We start from the raw sequence: 13648 nt of genomic DNA, 5'->3' as shown, positions 1-13648 counted from the left end.
ACCGGCAGCCCCGTGAGATCGAATAAAAGATAAAATGCAGCGGTGAGTGTAGAACCTCCTTGGTGTCGCCGAGTTGGCCTCGGCTTCATCGGAGGAATTAGTGAGGGTGCTACGGTTTCGGTGGGGCAGGTCAAGACGATGCTGTGGGGATTGAGGTGGCGCGATAGACGAGGCGAACGTCGGGGCAGCTCCTTGGAGGTGGAGGACGGGGCGGCTGATCCGGCGGGACGACGAGACCGACAACGGATCCTCATCCGGTGCGGTGGATGAGGGTTGGCGAGCTGTTGCGGTGGACGACGTAGTCGGGGAAGAGTCTCCGGCTGGGCGTCGGTCGGGAGGCCGACGGAGGAGCGTGGGGTTTCGCGGGTTTTGGCGGCCTCGGTGTACGAATGGGGAGGGGCGAAGGGGGAGGGGGAGCCAAGCTTAGGGACGCGCTTGTCCGAAATGTAGGGTAAGTTACCAGCATACCCTCACCGGTTCTAACACCGCGACGTGGAGCTTCATTTCCGGCTGAGGGGTAGAAGGGGGATTTCGCGTGTCTGGGCTGCGGGACCGATTTCGGATGAGGAGGGAGTTCTCGCGCGCATCCAAATTTTGGGATAACAAGGTGCGACGCGGGTTGAAGAGGCAGGAGTTTCAAAGCAGGTGAGACAAAAGATACTCGAGCTTGAAAATTTTGGGATAACAAGGTGCAGATTCCTTGTTCTGCAGAACAAACTTAACGTGTAAAAAAACAATTCATACAAGGCACAAGAGAGTCATGTCCCCTTTTACTATATTGCTATAGATTCCATTGAAAAACTACAAGAAAAATGTAAAAAAAAATTGGGAGAACAAGATTACCCTACAAAGTACCAAATCGATTCACACTTCCCTCAACAACAACAAAAAACAAATCAATTCCCACCAAAGAAAGAGTAATGTCCCTTTTTATATGATTACAAATGCCAGGATCTCGAATTTCAATTTTTGAATCCATGTTATGTTGAACTCGAATATATCGTTAGGTGACCTTGTGGTTTATAATTGATGTAGTCATACATTTTGATCTTCCATCATATCTGAACATTTTACTCCACCATGTGAACATATATATTGTTGTCTACCATATGGACTAAATTTGAATCAATTTTCCTTATTTGAATACGATTGTTGTCAAGTTATACAATAATTTAAATATTATCTTGATAACAAAAAACATGCATATAGCAGTAATCATATTTCACTATGAACTACATGTACCATACGCTCTCCAATTCAAATATTTGTATCCATTTTATGTTGAATTCAAATCATAGTGCATTATTGGTCTAGGTAGCGAGATGTTCGGGATAATCTAAACCCTGTTTTCATATGTATAATTTTTGGCTGAATTGGGACAAGTTTTGGTATAAGCTTCTTGCAAAACCGGAGATTCTCTCAACAAGCCTCGTGGTTCTAAGAGGGAACGTGTCACCTTTGTGTGCGAAACGATATACGCTGCCTCCCCCCTGATATTCTTTACAGGGGCAACATAGAACTATATGAGTGCCTTGTAAAATTTTCGAATTATTTTGGGTTCGTTTTGCCTTTTTATACATTAATTGAGTTTCTGGACTTTTAATGTGCATAATCTAAATATGAATTGCATGCACATGCTCCGGTGCACCAAAGTGTGTTGAAAAATTACATGTGTGTCCTTGGTTGAATTTTTAGGTCCCATGGAAGAAATGAGAATGAAATTCAAACATCTGGGCGTCATGACTCGGCCGAGAACATCGAGAAACTTAGATTTTAAATTGATGTAAATCCAAAACTCGCCTGGAAATCATGAAACTTGGCATGGTGTCATGTCATGGCAGTAACATGTTGTGGTAAAAAATTGGGCCGATTTGGAAGCTCGTGGTTCTAAGAGGGAACGTGCCACGTTTGAGTGTGAAACGATATACGCTGCCCCCCCTCCTTGAGTTTATTAACAAAGGCAACATAGAACTACATGAGTGCCCTGTTAAATTTTGGAATTATTCCGGGTTTGTTTGTCGTTTTTATACATTAATTGAGTTTCTGGTATTTAATGTGCATAAGTCAAATTTGAACTACAAGCACATGCTCTCATGCACCAAAGTTGGTTGAAAAATCACATTTGTGTCCTCGGGTGAATTTCTAGGTCCCATGCAAGAAATGAGAATAAAATAAAAACATCTAGGCGTCGTGGCTCGACCGAGAACATTGAGAAACTTGGTTTTTGTAGCGACCAGACCTCAAACAGTCTGAACTCTGTGCTTTAGTGTCATCCTTGGATCAGTAATGCTGACACGCACAGTACTTGAAGGATTTATAACAGAGTAGCAATCACACACTTATTACATCGAATGTCTCAAAAGAGAACTTATTACAACAAATATGGCTTAAGGCCATCTAATAACGATAACAGCGGAAGGCTTGGAAGATAAGTGAGTCCATCAACTCCAACGGCATCACTGAGTATAGAACCACGACCTAAAGGCACCTTACTCGTCGTCTGGAAAGTCTGCAACATGAATGTTGTAGCCCGAAAACGGGTCGGCACATGGAATATGCTGGCAATGTAACACATAGAGAGTAATGAAAGAATGAAACTATACTACATGCATATATGGTTGGTGAAAAGCTCTATGGTTATGGTTTTGCATAAAGCCAATTTTTCCCTACTTCAAAGGAATAAATTTTATTTAACTATCATGGTGGTTGTTAAACATTGAGAAGATAGACATCCTCTCAATCCCAATTAAGCATCATCATTAAAACCCAACAATATTAATTAAAGTAACATGATGAGATTCACATGATAATCCAAGTACTAGATACTCAAAACATCCACAACCAGGGACACGGCTAACCATGATTAGTTTATACACTCTGCAGAGGTTTGCGCACTTTTCCCCACAAGACTCGATCTCCTCCGTTGGGATTCTTGCACTACATGGTGTTTGAGAAACGGATGACCGTGACATAGTCTTTCAGAAGCGCTAGCACCTTATGATCGGGTAGACAGTACCAACCTACATCCCCTACATATGCTAGTCTACCACGGTAAGAGTTCGCACGACTTAATCAACTTTGCTAGAGCCCATAGTAGCTTGTGGGTGCACACGGAAGTTTCTAGCATGAATAATCTCATGATCCCTTTGAGCCTGGGTGGCGGTCCATAAAGAAAACAGGCAATCGCTGGAATACCCAAGTGCCTCAATCCACCCAGATGTGTATTAAAGTTGCCACCTTAAATAAACCATTAATTATCAATCTCACATCTGTCATGGATAGACTCACCCAATCCACTTCTACTAGCATAGCATGGCATAATAAGCAAACATAGAGTAACACCAAGGGTTTAATAATAAAAACAGGTAATAGGTACTACCTCAACTACTTCCCAAAACCCACATATTAATCAGATCCTAATCATGCAATTGTTTGAGGATTGATCTAATGCAATAAAACTGGGTAGTAAAGAGGTATGATCAAAGTGTTACTTGCCTTGCTGATGATCCGTGAAACCTAGAGATTCGAAGTAGCAAGCGGCGCACTCCGGGTACTCTATCGCCAACAAACAAGCATACAATAATTACTCATCTAATGTACAGGTAAAACTCAAATAAGAGAACTGACCTGAAAGTTCAACTTAAGAACTCCGGTTTGCAAAAAGAAACAAATCAAACGAAGCAAGGAAAGTCAAACGGTGAAAGAAACAAGCTTCGTTTACTAATCTGGACCTAAGTCAAATTTTACAGAAGCAAAAACGTGTTTGAGTTGGTTAAACGGAAAGAGGGTTTCGAGGCAAAACTCTAGGCGCTTGAATCGCCTGATTCCGATAAACGAGCGAAAAGTTGTACCAAAACGAAAATCGGATCAGAAATCGCGATCAGAAATAATTGCGGAAATCCGAGAAAAAGAAAAACTGACGAACAGATTAGCGAACGAACGTTCGTTAAATGATACTAAACAGTGAACTCGTCCCGTAAAACAAACGAATGGGCGAACGCTCGCTAAATAAATAAACCGGAAAAACCGATTAAAAAAACGAAACTAGGGTTTCTAAAATACCGGATTGGGTTGTTTTAAAAAAAAACAGATCATGGCGGCGGCTATACCTCCGGCTCGTCTCCGGTGGGGCTCCGGCAGCTCGGGCGGGGCGACGGGACGGCGCGGGGTGGCGGGGCTGCGGCTCCTGGCGGCGGGGGGGCGACTCGGCGGCGGGGCTGGGACGGGGTGAGGGCGACGGGGTGGCGGCGTATTTATAGGAGGGGGGCTCAGCCGGCTTGGGGAAGGGGCGACGACTGGGCGTCTCGGGGTTGGACTCCCTGAGTCCGGCAGCGACACGGCGGTGGCGCTGGCGAGGCCGGCCCGGCTCGGCTGGGCCTTGGCCCAGTCAGGCTCTCGCGCGTTGTTTTTTTTAAAAAAAAATTCCGCCGAACAGAAAATAAATTCTAGAAAAATAATTAAAAATCAAAAAATGCCAAAAGAAATTTTCACCGTCTAAATAAAATATTTAGAACGAGATGAACATTTTCTTGGCCCTAAAATGCAGTTTTGAAAAACGTGCAATTTTTCCTAAATTCAAATAAAATAGCAAAAACTCCAAAATAAATCTTATTTGATTTTTTTATTAAATCCCCAATATTTCTTTATTTTGGGAAATTCATTTTATTCCCTCTCTCATAATCTTTTTAACAGAAATAATTGAAGATAAAATAAATAAAATCAAATGATCCTATTTTCAAAATTTGAGAAAACCCAAATATGAAAATAATGAAATCCCCAACTCTCTTTGAGGGTCCTTGAGTTGCATAGAATTTCTAGGATCAAACCGGAAGCAAATTAAATATGATATGCATTGATGATCTAGTGTATAACATTCCAAATTGAAAGTTTGGGATGTTACAAACCTACCCCCCTTAAGATGAATCTCGCCCTCGAGATTCGGGTTGGCTAGAAAATAGGTGAGGGTGGTCCTTCAGCAGATCTTCCTCTCGCTCCCAGGTGGCTTCATCCTCGGTGTGGTGGCTCCACTAAACTTTGCAAAACTTGATAACCTTGCTACGGGTGACTCGGCTGGCATACTCGAGAATCTTGACTGGTTTCTCCTCATAGGTCAAATCACTATCCAACTGAATTGCTTCCACCGACACTGTATCTCTCAGCGGTATATCAGCCATCCCTGCGTGGCACTTCTTCAGCTGGGAAACATGGAATACGTCGTGAACTCCTGACAATCCTTCAGGAAACTCCAACTTGTAGGCAACTTCTCCCATACGTTCCAAAATTTTGTATGGTCCCACAAAACGTGGCGCTAACTTTCCCTTAACTCCAAAGAGCTTAACTCCCCAAAGTGGGGATACACGAAGATAAACTCTATCTCTGACTTTGTAAACTGTCTCCTTGCGTTTAGAATCTGCATAGCTCTTCTGCCTGGACTGGGCTACCTTGAGCCTATCGCGAATCAATTTCACCTTCTGTTCAGACTCCTTAATCAAATCTGGTCCATACAACTGGCGGTCTCCAACTTCATCCCACGACAATGGGGTCCTGCACCTCCTTCCGTACAAGGATGAGAAAGGGACCACCTTCAAACTAGATTGATAACTGTTGTTGTAAGAGAACTCTGCATATGGAAAATTGTCGTCCCAACTAGATCCATAATCTAGCGCACAAGCTCTCAGCATATCCTCCAAAATCTGATTGACTCTCTCGGTCTGTCCATCTGTCTGCGGGTGAAAAGCTATACTGAACTCTAGCCTGGTACCCAAAGTTTTGTGCAATTGATTCCAGAACTTTGAGGTAAACTGGGTTCCTCTATCTGATACAATGCTCCTCGGAACTCCATGCAGACATACGATCCTGGTCATGTATATCTTTGCCAACTTAGCACTAGTGTAAGTGGTCTTCACTGGGATGAAATGAGCTACCTTTGTCAAACGATCGACTACAACCCAAATCGAGTCGTAGCCTGAACGAGTCCTGGGCAACCCCGTGATAAAATCTATGCCTAACTTATCCCACTTCCATTCGGGTATTGACAATGGCTGTAACAATCCTGCTGGCTTTTGATGCTCTTCCTTCACTCTCTGACAGACATCACATACTGCTACATACTCCGCCATATCCTTCTTCATTCCGGTCCACCAGAAAGTATCCTTCAAATCCATATACATCTTGGTATTTCCTGGGTGAATCGAGTATGGTGAATCATGGGCCTCTTGCAGAATCAGCTTCCTGATCTCCGGATCATTAGGCACATAAATGCGGTCCTCAAACCATAAGGTATCGTGCTCATCCTCACGAAATCCTTTAGCTTTTCCTTTGCTCATCTTCTCCTTTATAGAGGCAATCTCCTTGTTAGTCTTCTGAGCTTCTCTAATCTTATCCATCAAAGTAGATTGAATCTCCAATGCTGCTACATAGCCTCTCGGAACTATCTCCAAACATAGCTCACGAAGATCCTTGGCTAACTCCTTTGGTAATCCTCCGGTCACGAGTGTGTTTACATGGCTCTTACGGCTTAACGCATCGGCTACTACATTAGCCTTTCCGGGGTGATAATGCAATCTCATATCATAATCCTTGATGAGCTCCAACCATCTCCATTGCCTGAGATTCAACTCCTTCTGCGTGAAGATGTACTTCAAACTCTTGTGATCCATGTACACCTCACAATGGTTTCCAATGAGAAAATGTCTCCAAGTCTTCAACGCATGCACTACGGCTGCTAACTCCAAATCGTGTGTGGCATAATTCAACTCATGAGGTTTCAGCTGTCGTGAAGCATACGAAACAACTCTTCCCTCCTGCATAAGCACGGCTCCAAGTCCTCGACGTGAAGCGTCACAATACACCTCGTAATCCTTGCACTGATCTGGCAAAATCAACACTGGCGATGTAACCAAACGTTTCTTTAACTCCTGGAAACTGGCCTCACATTCCTCAGTCCATTTGAATTTGCTATCCTTCTTTAACAACTCCATCATGGGCTTCGCAATCTTCGAGAAATTCTCAATGAATCTCCGGTAGTATCCTGCCAGCTCAAGAAAACTCCAGATCTCTCCAACTGTCATCGGTGCTACCCAATTTGTCACAGTGACAACCTTTGTGGGATCTACTGCTATTCCTTCTCCGGATATAACATGTCCGAGGAATCCAACTTCTTTCAACCAAAACTCACATTTGCTGAACTTAGCATATAACTGATGTTCTCTGAGCTTCTCCAGTACCAAACGCAAATGCTCCTTATGCTCTTATTCATTCTTCGAGTAGACCAAAATATCATCAATGAACACCACAACGAACTTATCCAGAAATTCCATAAATACCTTGTTCATCATGTTCATGAAATTTGCAGGTGTGTTAGTCAGACCAAATGACATAATGGTATACTTGTACAACCCATACCTGGTGGTAAAAGCCATCTTAGGTATATCCTGCTCTGGAATCTTCAACTGATGATATCCTGATCGCAAATCGATCCTGGAAAATACCTTAACTCCTTGCAATCGATCAAACGGATCATTGATCATTGGCAGTGGGTACTTGTTCTTGATTGTTACTTCATTCAATCCTCGATACTCAACAACCATCCTTAATGATCCATCCTTCTTCTCCACTAGAAGTACTGGCGATCCCCAAGGCGAAGAACTTGGTTGAATATAACCTTTATCCAGTAACTCCTTAATCTCTTCCAAATCTTTTGCAGGCATCCTGTATGGTCTTTTAGATATTGGCCCTGTGCCTGGCAAAAGCTCAATAAAAAACTCAATGTCTCTATCTGGTGGCATGCCTGGCAACTCTTCGGGAAATACATCAGGGAAATCCTTCACCACTGGTACTTCCTCCTGCACAACTCCTGATAAGGAATTTGCTTGTGTCCTCTTCGGCTCATGCCGTGATACATACTTGATCCTTCTTCCTTCTGGAGTGGTAAGCAAAATCGACTTACTGGTGCAATCGATGTTTCCTCCATACATCGATGGCCAATCCATACCCAGAATTACATCCAAACCTTGTGATTCCAAAATGATTAAATTCAAGGGGAAAACATACCTACCTATACTCAATGGCACTTGAAAACATCCTCGGCTGGCCATATATTCCGCTCCTGGTGAGCTTACTAACACAGGTGTTCTAAGAACTTTGGTGGGCAGTTTATACTTATCCACAAATCCCCTTGATATGTATGAATCCGATGCACCAGTATCAAAAAGAACGATTGCAGTAAATGACTTAACCAAAAACTTACCTATTACTGCATCTGGTTGGGCTTCAACCTCCTCCACGTTAACGTGGTTCACCTGTCCCCTGTTGAAAGGGTTCGGCTTCTTCCCTGAGCTTCCATTGTCATTTCCATTCTGGGCTTCAGGACATTCATTGGCATAATGTCCAGTCTTCTGACACTTATAGCAAGTGACTTGGCTCAGGTCTCTCTTGGCTGGGGTTGACGGGTTGGTACAGTTTTGGACATTGCTTCCTTAATTCCCGTTACCATTCTTGGGGCCATTATGATTGTGTGAGCTACCACCACCATGGGTATGCTGGAAATGTCCTCCCGATTTCGGGGTAAAACGTGGCTTCTGCTGAGCTCCAGAATTGTACTTCCCTTGTCCATACTTCCTCTTGCGGTTCTCAATCTGTTGCTGCTTCCCTTCAATCATGAGAGCTCTATCTACCAACTCCTGGTAGTTGTTGAAAGTTGCTACCATCAACTACATGCTCAGCTCATCATTCAGTCCTTCCAGAAACTTCTCTGCTTAGCAGCATCCGTAGCAACGTCATCTGGGGCATAACGTGCTAGCTTACTAAAGTCATCCACATACTGGCCAACAGTCCGTCCTCCTTGGCGCAAGTTGCAAAACTCACATTTCTTCATGGCCATAGCTCCTGCTAAAACATGGGCAGTATGGAAAGCCTGCTAAAACTGGTCCCATGTGACAGTGTCAATAGGATAGGTGGCTGTGAAATTCTCCCACCATGATGCTACGGGTCCTTCAAGCTGATGTGCGGCAAAATGCACCCTTTCTGCATCTATGCATCCTGCAGTGGTCAACTCCCTTGCTGTCTTGCAGAGCCAATCATCTGCAACAATCGGCTCGGTGCTACTGGAGAACACCGGCGGATTCAGCCTAAGAAAACGGGTTAAGCGATCAACAGGTGGTGGCGGTGGTGGGTTGTTGTTGTTGTTGTTCCCCTGATTTTGATTCTAGACTAGCAACTGCATCAACGCATTCTGCTGCTGGATCAACTGAGTGAGCTCCGGTGGGAAAGCAAATCCATTGCCATGTCACGGAGGCATATGAGGGTTTTAGAAAGGATGAGAATATAGAATAGAATGAGGTCTAGAGGGAAAACACTACCCATATGCACATGAGACAAATGCAAACAAAATCACTTCATTCAATCAAACAAGGGCATACAACGGTCTAACTATTGTTATAAAAGTGCTCAGACTATACTAGATACATGGGAGAATACTACTACTGCTATGGTGGTCGACTAGAAAAACTGCTCCGATGAAGACGATATCTGCTCCAGCGTCATCAACATAGTCATGATCGCTATCGTCTGGATCCGAGTCAGTGTCATCGATGATGATGTAGTTCTCTGGATAAGTGTCTCATCTTCTCCTCAAGTTGCGGGAAATCCCATGAACACTTTTAGCTTCTTCTTCAGATCATCATTCTTCTCCGCTAGTGTTGCTATTTCCTCCTCATATCCATCGCGTGTAGACTAGAGTTCTTCCTCCAGCTCCGTGATCTTGGTCATGGCCTTCTTCAGGTCCATCATGCCTGCGCACATCTGGTTCTCCTGGCGTCGAATGTACTGGTTTAACTCCTGGATGAAAGCTGCAATTGATCTATCCTTCCTGGTGCTGATCATCTCCCATTGCTCATCTCGGCGCCCACAAATATGGTAGATAGTATCCTTGAGATCCTTGTGGTAAACTTCTCCAATGCGCCGCATAGTGATGTGGGATGCCATGCTCTTTCCTAGACTCCAGGTTGGTGCATCAAAGGAAAACTCTATGGGTTCAGTGACGGGCATGAACGTCCTTCCTGGAACATGTACTTGAACCGTCCAGCGCTCCTCTTCAGGTAAAGTGGCGTTGTAGGTCCTGGTGAAGCTTGGTACTCTGATGTTCAGGTATCGGGTGACTTCCTTCAAGTGACGTCCAAAGGGTGTATCGTCATCCGGTTGCATGAACTTGTTCCTTGCATCCGCCATCCTAAAAGAGTAGAAAAGATGAGGAGTCAGAAATGAGAAGAGTGAGTAGTGATCTAGGGCTTTTAGCATAGTGGTCGTGTTCTACAGTCAGCGTGTGCTCTGATACAATCTTCTAGCGACCAGACCTCAAACAGTCTGATCTCTGTGCTTTAGTGTCATCCCTGGATCAGTAATGCTGACACGCACAATACTTGAAGGATTTATAACAAAGTAGCAATCACACACTTATTACATCGAATGTCTCAAAAGAGAACTTATTATAATAAATATGGCTTAAGGCCATCTAATAACGATAACAGCGGAAGGCTTGGAAGATAAGTGAGTCCATCAACTCCAATGACATCACTGAGTATAGAACCACGACCTAAAGGCACCTTACTCGTCGTTTGGAAAGTCTGCAACATGAACGTTGCAGCCCGAAAACGGGTCAGCACATGGAATATGCTGGCAATGTAACACATAGAGAGTAATGAAAGAATGAAGCTATACTACATGCATATTGATGAGGACATCAATACCATTGTTACACCCACAACCCCAACTGTTACATATACCGAACCAATTACTAGATCTCGTGCACGCCAATTAAATTACCAGGTACTTTTGTTTCTTGGTAATGATTCTAATGTTCATGAGAATATGATGCTGCCTAAATTGGATACATTTGTTTTGCTTACAAATGAAGGGCCTAGCTTGGAAAAGGATGAACATTGGAGCAAGAACATGCATGGAGTTGATGGCATGTGCAAGGGGATCAAGAACGGAGTTACAAGTGATGATTTCAGGAATTTGAAGCCACCATAAGGAGTGCATGAAGCCTTGGACGAAATATACAAGATGCCATTTCATAAATTTTGTCTAGAGGCTATTCTAGGTGCTGCATCACCTTATTATTGGGTCAGGCCCATGTATTTTCGAAATACTTAAGTATAGGCTGTTTTTAGAGTCCGTATGTGTGGGGAAACAAGAGTTAGGGTTGGTTTCGGACCCCTCCTCCAAGGGCCACGAAATTCCCCCTCTTCCTCCATATATACAGCCCTTAGGGCGTCGTTTAGACTTTGGGTTTTGTTTAGATTAAAAGTTCGCCATAGCTGCAATTTTGCGTACTTCGTTTGTGTTCAACGACCAAACCAAGGTGTCACAGAACCCCACCTTGATTAATAAAGCTTTCCTCTTTTATTCGCAATATCCAGATTGCAATCTCAGCTTCTTGCTTGTTCTTCGTTTGCTCGCAGGAAATAGACCCTCGTGGTCAGGTTGATCGTGCTCCGGCGTGGTCAATAACCCCTCGGAAGTTGGTTTAGTGATTGCTAAGGCGTGACATCTTCGTACGTTCGTAGTCGGATCGTCAAAGTCGACTCCCACAGAAAACGATTGCTATCTCATCGAAACATCGAGACACCATTGCCCCTATCATGATATATACTACATGCATATATGGCTGGTGGAAAGCCCTATGGTTACGGTTTTGCATAAAGCCAATTTTTCCCTATTGCAAAGGAATAAATTTTTATTTAACTATCATGGTGGTTGTTAAACATTGAGAAGATAGACATCCTCTCAATCCCAATTAAGCATCATCATTAAAACCCAACAATATTAATTAAAGTAACATGATGAGATTCACATGATAATCCAAGTACTAGATACTCAAAACTTCCATAACCGAGGACACGGCTAACCATGATTAGTTTATACACTCTGCAGAGTTTTGCGCACTTTTCCCCACAAGACTCGATCTCCTCCATTGGGATTCTCACACTACATGGTGTTTGAGAAACGGATGACCATGACATAGTCTTTCAGAAGTGCTAGCACCTTACGATCGGGTAGACAATACAAACCTACATCCCCTACATCTGCTAGTCTACCATTGTAAGAGTTCGCACAACTTAATCAACTATGCTAGAGCCCATAGTAGCTTGTGGCTGCACACAGAAGTTTCTAGCATGAATAATCTCATGATTCCTTTGAGCAAGGGTGGCGGTCCATAAAGAAAACAGGCAATCGCTGGAATACCCAGGTGCCTCAGTCCACCCAGATGTGTATTAAAGTTGCCACCTTAAATAAACCATTAATTATCAATCTCACATCTGTCATGGAGACACTCACCCAATCCACTTCTACCAGCATAGCATGGCATAATAAGCAAACGTAGAGTAACTCCCAAGGGTTTAATAATAAAAACAGGTAATAGGTACTACCTCAACTACTTCCCGAAACCCACATATTAATCAGATCCTAATCATGCAATTGTTTGAGGATTGATCTAATGCAATAAAACTGGGTAGTAAAGAGGTATGATCAAAGTGTTACTTGCCTTGCTGATGATCCGTGAAACCTAGAGATTCGAAGTAGCAAGCGGCGCACTCCGGATACTCTATCGCAAACAAACAAGCATACAATAAGTACTCATCTAATGCACTGGTAAAACTCAAATAAGAGAACTGACCAGAAAGTTCAACTTAAGAACACCGGTTTGCAAAAAGAAACAAATCAAACAAAGCAATGAAAGTCAAACGGCGAAAGAAACAAGCTTCATTTACTAATCTGGACCTAAGTCAAATTTTACAGAAGCAAAAACTTGTTTGAGTTGGTTAAATGGAAAGAGGGTTTCGAGACGAAACACTAGGCGCTTGAATCGCCTGATTCCGATAAACGAGCGAAAAGTTATACTAAAACGAAAATCGGATCAGAAATCGCGATCAGAAATAACCGCGAAAATTTGAGAAAAAGAAAAACTGACGAACAGATTAACGAACGAACGTTCGTCAACTGAGACTAAACAGTGAACTCGTCCGTTAGAAATAGCTCAGTTCGAGAGAGGGTTGAGCTTCATCGGTTAGTGTGCACCAAAGGATGAGGTTTCTTTCCCGTCCTACAAATTGAAACCGTTCTAGCTTGATACTGCGATATCGTCAAATCATCCAACGGAGCATGGAAACCATTTCGGTGGCGGTAATGGCCTCCAGTAGTTTTCTATGGAACCATACTACTATGGTCATCTATATGATTAGACCGTGCCGCTTCACTAGACTTTCCTGAACCATCCATTTGATCCCCACGGTCGTGACACCACTCTCTAGACAAAAGTTTCCAAAATCCAATGCGGAACCTAGGATCGCCCTCCCAATTTGAAGTTTTTTCCTGGAAGTTTCAACCGTCGTTGACTATGACAACAGTCGCGACCGACTATTAAGATCCTCACGAATGGGCGAACGCTCGCTAAATAAATAAACCAGAAAAACTGATTTAAAAAAACGAAACTAGGGTTTCTAAAAAACCGGATCGTTTTTTTTTAATGGACCACGGCGGCAACGGCGGCGGCTATACCTCCGGCTCGGCTCCGGCGGGGCGGCGGGATAACACGGGGTGGCGGGGCTGCGGCGGCGGCTCCTAGCGGCGGGGCCAGGCGGCAACG

The sequence above is a fragment of the Triticum dicoccoides genome, chromosome 6B, assembly GCF_002162155.2.
Source record: "Triticum dicoccoides isolate Atlit2015 ecotype Zavitan chromosome 6B, WEW_v2.0, whole genome shotgun sequence".
NCBI classification, from domain to species: domain Eukaryota; kingdom Viridiplantae; phylum Streptophyta; class Magnoliopsida; order Poales; family Poaceae; genus Triticum; species Triticum dicoccoides.
The sequence above is the reverse complement of the archived record's forward strand: the minus strand, read 5'-3'. Positions refer to the sequence as shown.